The following is a 7623-nucleotide window of genomic DNA, read 5'->3' as shown; positions in this document are numbered from 1 at the left end:
ACGAATGCACAGCAATAAAAAACAGATTTTCTAAGGCTTGATAATCAGTACTATGGATATTGTGAAAATCCACACCCTACTAAAAATTAGAATCTCAGTTTTCATGTTTTCTCAGTTTTCATGTTCAGCCTGGGGTACATCTCTCAATGGCTCACTGGTTAGAGGCGGCAGACCCAAAAGCAGAAGTCGGCCCAGGACCAGGGTTCGATTACCGACGCGGCAGGGTCATGGACCAGGGTCAGCGGACTCGATAATTCTCACGTGGGTGCCTACTCTAACCAGGGGTCCCACTCTGCAACTCTGGGCATTAGCTTGCCTAATCTCCACAACGGCCCCCTCAACGCCGGGGATGCCTGGCTCCACCTTGGGGATTCCCAGCAGGGACCATCCCACAGGGAAAGCCAGGACTGGTTCCCCAGCGGTATACAGCGCCAGGACGCCGGCTGGCAACAGTGCGCTTTACAAGTATACACATTACATCAATCCTGTGCCTCATTTGCTACCACTCTCTAAACAACACTAGCACCTACATCAGGACCTAGATAAAAAGATGTGATTGCCAGCCAAGTGATGGCATCCCCTTCTCAGTGCAATTCTTATAGGTTATGATACGCCAATAGCAATTGAGTGATCTGATAAGTTGAGGGAGGAAGGTTTACGCTACTGTTAGTGGGAATAATAAAAACTATAAACAACATCTTAACATCTTCATCTTAGTACATCCTTATCAGTTAAGCTATAGAGAAGTCGAGAACATTGTGATTAACTGCACCTTCAAACAGATGCACAAGTCTCAAATAATGCGCCAGTTTCATTCATCTCACCATCTAGGTCTTCAGCTGGACACCCTGTTTACCCTGCAACCCAGTTCAATACCACAATAAATGTATCTTAGTGCTTGCTAGGCAACTGATTGTCCCTCATGTCAGATGACATCCTGCTCTAGCTTTATGATGTCAGGACAGCACGTGACCAATCGCCCTGGGTGACGAGGAAACACAGGAGGAGGAGACATCAGCAATTATGCACTAGGTAACTATATGTAATTAGGACTGCAAGGCAGCTAGGCAGTATACTGGGAAAGCATTGGGATCCTTTTGAAAATTGGATGGAGTTGCAAGACCGCCGAGTATCCTAAACAGCTATCCATCTGGAGTATCAGAGACCCACACACAGAGTGCAGGGAAACAGGTCAAATGAGCTTCACTCCTTGAGAAAGTAAGGCCATCGCTCCAAATTAAGGAAACTCTTTCCAGCCTTAAAGACAGTAATGTCCTCTGATGACACATTGTTAGCACAGGTATCTAAACGCAGGCTTTCTCAGCTTCGGAGACAAAGTCTGATAAAATATGATGATCACCGTAACGTCATCCATTTTGGTAGAGTCTTGACAAAGATAATCATGCCAAGACCCCACTAACTCTAGTTTGACTTACCATTTAAATTGATGAAGGAAGGCAGAGTGCTGAGAAATGGCTTCTTGGTTTTTTTTTTGGTCTCAGCAATGCAGACAAATTCTCTTCCGCAGCACTGCCATCTCTGGTCATTCAGTATATTCTGCAGATGGAAAAGTCCACTGTTAGTGCATTAGAACTTGAATATTTTCAAACGAATGCACAGCAATAAAAAACAGATTTTCTAAGGCTTGATAATCAGTACTATGGATATTGTGAAAATCCACACCCTACTAAAAATTAGAATCTCAGTTTTCATGTTTTCTCAGTTTTCATGTTCAGCCTGGGGTACATCTCTCAATGGCTCACTAGTTAGAGGCGGCAGATCCAAAAGCAGAAGTCGGCCCAGGACCAGGGTTCGATTCCCGACGCGGCAGGGTCATGGACCAGGGTCAGCGGACTCGATAATTCTCACGTCAGTGCCTACTCTAACCAGGGGTCCCACTCTGCAACTCTGGGCATTAGCTTGCCTAATCTCCACAACGGCCCCCTCAACGCCAGGGATGCCTGGCTCCACCATGGGGATTCCCAGCAGGGACCATCCCACAGGGAAAGCCAGGACTGGTTCCCCAGCGGTATACAGCGCCAAGATGCCGGCTGGCAACAGTGCGCTTTACAAGTATACACATTACATTACATCAATCCTATGCCTCATTTGCTACCACTCTCTACACAACACTAGCACCTACATCAGGACCTAGATAAAAAGATGTGATTGCCAGCCAAGTGATGGCATCCCCTTCTCAGTGCAATTCTTATAGGTTATGATACACCAATAGCAATTGAGTGATCTGATAAGTTGAGGGAGGAAGGTTTACGCTACTGTTAGTGGGAATAATAAAAACTATAAACAACATCTTAACATCTTCATCTTAGTACATCCTTATCAGTTAAGCTATAGAGAAGTCGAGAACATTGTGATTAACTGCACCTTCAAACAGATGCACAAGTCTCAAATAATGCGCCAGTTTCATTCATCTCACATCTAGGTCTTCAGCTGGGCGCCCTGTTTACCCTGCAACCCAGTTCAATACCATGATAAATGTATCTTAGTGCTTGCTAGGCAACTGATTGTCCCTCATGTCAGATGACATCCTGCTCTAGCTTTATGATGTCAGGACAGCATGTGACCAATCGCCCTCGGTGACGAGGTAACACAGGAGGAGGAGACATCAGCAATTATGCACTAGGTAACTATATGTAATTAGGACTGCAAGGCAGCTAGGCAGTATACTGGGAAAGCATTGGGCTCCTTTTGAAAATTGGATGGAGTTGCAAGACCGCCGAGTATCCTAAACAGCTATCCATCTGGAGTATCAGAGACCCACACACAGAGTGCAGGGAAACAGGTCAAATGAGCTTCACTCCTTGAGAAAGTAAGGCCATGGCTCCAAATTAAGGAAACTCTTTCCAGCCTTAAAGACAGTAATGTCCTCTGATGACACATTGTTAGCACAGGTATCTAACGCAGGCTTTCTCAGCTTCGGAGACAAAGTCTGATTAAATATGAAAATCACCGTAACGTCATCCATTTTGGTAGAGTCTTGACAAAGATAATCATGCCAAAACCCCACTAACTCGAGTTTGACTTACCATTTAAATTGATGAAGGAAGGCAGAGTGCTGAGAAATGGCTTCTTGGTTTTTTTTTTGGTCTCAGCAATGCAGACAAATTCTCTTCCGCAGCACTGCCATCTCTGGTCATTCAGTATATTCTGCAGATGGAAAAGTCCACTGTTAGTGCATTAGAACTTGAATATTTTCAAACGAATGCACAGCAATAAAAAACAATGGCTCACTGGTTAGAGGCGGCAGACCCAAAAGCAGAAGTCGGCCCGGGACCAGGGTTTGATTCCCGACGGGGCAGGGTCATGGACCAGGGTCAGCGGACTCGATAATTCTCACGTCAGTGCCTACTCTAACCAGGGGTCCCACTCTGCAACTCTGGGCATTAGCTTGCCTAATCTCCACAACGGCCCCCTCAACGCCAGGGATGCCTGGCTCCACCTTGGGGATTCCCAGCAGGGACCATCCCACAGGGAAAGCCAGGACTGGTTCCCCAGCGGTATACAGCGCCAGGACGCCGGCTGGCAACAGTGCGCTTTACAAGTATACACATTACATTACATCAATCCTATGCCTCATTTGCTACCACTCTCTAAACAACACTAGCACCTACATCAGGACCTAGATAAAAAGATGTGATTGCCAGCCAAGTGATGGCATCCCCTTCTCAGTGCAATTCTTAAAGGTTATGATACGCCAATAGCAATTGAGTGATCTGATAAGTTGAGGGAGGAAGGTTTACGCTACTGTTAGTGGGAATAATAAAAACTATAAACAACATCTTAACATCTTCATCTTAGTACATCCTTATCAGTTAAGCTATAGAGAAGTCGAGAACATTGTGATTAACTGCACCTTCAAACAGATGCACAAGTCTCAAATAATGCGCCAGTTTCATTCATCTCACCATCTAGGTCTTCAGCTGGGCGCCCTGTTTACCCTGCAACCCAGTTCAATACCACGATAAATGTATCTTAGTGCTTGCTAGGCAACTGATTGTCCCTCATGTCAGATGACATCCTGCTCTAGCTTTATGATGTCAGGACAGCACGTGACCAATCGCCCTGGGTGACGAGGAAACACAGGAGGAGGAGACATCAGCAATTATGCACTAGGTAACTATATGTAATTAGGACTGCAAGGCAGCTAGGCAGTATACTGGGAAAGCATTGGGCTCCTTTTGAAAATTGGATGGAGTTGCAAGACCGCCGAGTATCCTAAACAGCTATCCATCTGGAGTATCAGAGACCCACACACAGAGTGCAGGGAAACAGGTCAAATGAGCTTCACTCCTTGAGAAAGTAAGGCCATGGCTCCAAATTAAGGAAACTCTTTCCAGCCTTAAAGACAGTAATGTCCTCTGATGACACATTGTTAGCACAGGTATCTAACGCAGGCTTTCTCAGCTTCGGAGACAAAGTCTGATTAAATATGAAAATCACCGTAACGTCATCCATTTTGGTAGAGTCTTGACAAAGATAATCATGCCAAAACCCCACTAACTCGAGTTTGACTTACCATTTAAATTGATGAAGGAAGGCAGAGTGCTGAGAAATGGCTTCTTGGTTTTTTTTTTGGTCTCAGCAATGCAGACAAATTCTCTTCCGCAGCACTGCCATCTCTGGTCATTCAGTATATTCTGCAGATGGAAAAGTCCACTGTTAGTGCATTAGAACTTGAATATTTTCAAACGAATGCACAGCAATAAAAAACAATGGCTCACTGGTTAGAGGCGGCAGACCCAAAAGCAGAAGTCGGCCCGGGACCAGGGTTTGATTCCCGACGGGGCAGGGTCATGGACCAGGGTCAGCGGACTCGATAATTCTCACGTCAGTGCCTACTCTAACCAGGGGTCCCACTCTGCAACTCTGGGCATTAGCTTGCCTAATCTCCACAACGGCCCCCTCAACGCCAGGGATGCCTGGCTCCACCTTGGGGATTCCCAGCAGGGACCATCCCACAGGGAAAGCCAGGACTGGTTCCCCAGCGGTATACAGCGCCAGGACGCCGGCTGGCAACAGTGCGCTTTACAAGTATACACATTACATTACATCAATCCTATGCCTCATTTGCTACCACTCTCTAAACAACACTAGCACCTACATCAGGACCTAGATAAAAAGATGTGATTGCCAGCCAAGTGATGGCATCCCCTTCTCAGTGCAATTCTTAAAGGTTATGATACGCCAATAGCAATTGAGTGATCTGATAAGTTGAGGGAGGAAGGTTTACGCTACTGTTAGTGGGAATAATAAAAACTATAAACAACATCTTAACATCTTCATCTTAGTACATCCTTATCAGTTAAGCTATAGAGAAGTCGAGAACATTGTGATTAACTGCACCTTCAAACAGATGCACAAGTCTCAAATAATGCGCCAGTTTCATTCATCTCACCATCTAGGTCTTCAGCTGGGCGCCCTGTTTACCCTGCAACCCAGTTCAATACCACGATAAATGTATCTTAGTGCTTGCTAGGCAACTGATTGTCCCTCATGTCAGATGACATCCTGCTCTAGCTTTATGATGTCAGGACAGCACGTGACCAATCGCCCTGGGTGACGAGGAAACACAGGAGGAGGAGACATCAGCAATTATGCACTAGGTAACTATATGTAATTAGGACTGCAAGGCAGCTAGGCAGTATACTGGGAAAGCATTGGGCTCCTTTTGAAAATTGGATGGAGTTGCAAGACCGCCGAGTATCCTAAACAGCTATCCATCTGGAGTATCAGAGACCCACACACAGAGTGCAGGGAAACAGGTCAAATGAGCTTCACTCCTTGAGAAAGTAAGGCCATGGCTCCAAATTAAGGAAACTCTTTCCAGCCTTAAAGACAGTAATGTCCTCTGATGACACATTGTTAGCACAGGTATCTAACGCAGGCTTTCTCAGCTTCGGAGACAAAGTTTGATAAAATATGATGATCACCGTAAGGTCATCCATTTTGGTAGAGTCTTGACAAAGATAATCATGCCAAGACCCCACTAACTCGAGTTTGACTTACCATTTAAATTGATGAAGGAAGGCAGAGTGCTGAGAAATGGCTTCTTGTGTTTTTTTTTGGGTCTCAGCAATGCAGGCAAATTCTCTTCCGCAGCACTGCCATCTCTGGTCATTCAGTATATTCTGCAGATGGAAAAGTCCACTGTTAGTGCATTAGAACTTGAATATTTTCAAACGAATATACAGCAATAAAAAACAGATTTTCTAAGGCTTGATAATCAGTACTATGGATATTGTGAAAATCCACACCCTACTAAAAATTAGAATCTCAGTTTTCATGTTTTCTCAGTTTTCATGTTCCGACTGGGGTACATCTCTCAATGGCTCACTGGTTAGAGGCGGCAGACCCAAAAGCAGAAGTCGGCCCGGGACCAGGGTTTGATTCCCGACGCGGCAGGGTCATGGACCAGGGTCAGCGGACTCGATAATTCTCACGTCAGTGCCTACTCTAACCAGGGTTCCCACTCTGTAACTCTGGGCATTAGCTTGCCTAATCTCCACAACGGCCCCCTCAACGCCGGGGATGCCTGGCTCCACCTTGGGGATTCCCAGCAGGGACCATCCCACAGGGAAAGCCAGGACTGGTTCCCCAGCGGTATACAGCGCCAGGACGCCGGCTGGCAACAGTGCGCTTTACAAGTATACACATTACATTACATCAATCCTATGCCTCATTTGCTACCACTCTCTAAACAACACTAGCACCTACATCAGGACCTAGATAAAAAGATGTGATTGCCAGCCAAGTGATGGCATCCCCTTCTCAGTGCAATTCTTATAGGTTATGATACGCCAATAGCAATTGAGTGATCTGATAAGTTGAGGGAGGAAGGTTTACGCTACTGTTAGTGGGAATAATAAAAACTATAAACAACATCTTAACATCTTCATCTTAGTACATCCTTATCAGTTAAGCTATAGAGAAGTCGAGAACATTGTGATTAACTGCACCTTCAAACAGATGCACAAGTCTCAAATAATGCGCCAGTTTCATTCATCTCACCATCTAGGTCTTCAGCTGGACACCCTGTTTACCCTGCAACCCAGTTCAATACCACAATAAATGTATCTTAGTGCTTGCTAGGCAACTGATTGTCCCTCATGTCAGATGACATCCTGCTCTAGCTTTATGATGTCAGGACAGCACGTGACCAATCGCCCTGGGTGACGAGGAAACACAGGAGGAGGAGACATCAGCAATTATGCACTAGGTAACTATATGTAATTAGGACTGCAAGGCAGCTAGGCAGTATACTGGGAAAGCATTGGGATCCTTTTGAAAATTGGATGGAGTTGCAAGACCGCCGAGTATCCTAAACAGCTATCCATCTGGAGTATCAGAGACCCACACACAGAGTGCAGGGAAACAGGTCAAATGAGCTTCACTCCTTGAGAAAGTAAGGCCATCGCTCCAAATTAAGGAAACTCTTTCCAGCCTTAAAGACAGTAATGTCCTCTGATGACACATTGTTAGCACAGGTATCTAACGCAGGCTTTCTCAGCTTCGGAGACAAAGTCTGATAAAATATGATGATCACCGTAACGTCATCCATTTTGGTAGAGTCTTGACAAAGATAATCATGCCAAGACCCCACTA

The sequence above is a fragment of the Lissotriton helveticus genome, chromosome 7 (genome assembly GCF_964261635.1).
Source record: "Lissotriton helveticus chromosome 7, aLisHel1.1, whole genome shotgun sequence".
NCBI classification, from domain to species: Eukaryota; Metazoa; Chordata; class Amphibia; order Caudata; family Salamandridae; genus Lissotriton; species Lissotriton helveticus.
This window is presented reverse-complemented; position numbering follows the sequence as displayed.